The following is a 223-nucleotide window of genomic DNA, read 5'->3' on the forward strand; positions in this document are numbered from 1 at the left end:
GCCCTCCGGCTCCGGCCACATTCCTACCGAGCCGCCTCCGCCACAGACCGGAATGTGACGGGACAAAGGGTGCTGTGTGCCCATCCCCCCCTCCCTGTGCTTCCCCCTCCTCGCCCATCACCAAACTAAATGTCCCCTTTCAGCCCTGGGCACCCAACACCCCTTGTCCCCCTCCAACCACCCGCCCCAGCTGCCCGGCGCCCATTGGCCCGAGGCTGGGGGG

This window comes from Antrostomus carolinensis, unplaced genomic scaffold (assembly GCF_000700745.2).
Source record: "Antrostomus carolinensis isolate BGI_N321 unplaced genomic scaffold, ASM70074v2 scaffold40954, whole genome shotgun sequence".
NCBI classification, from domain to species: domain Eukaryota; kingdom Metazoa; phylum Chordata; class Aves; order Caprimulgiformes; family Caprimulgidae; genus Antrostomus; species Antrostomus carolinensis.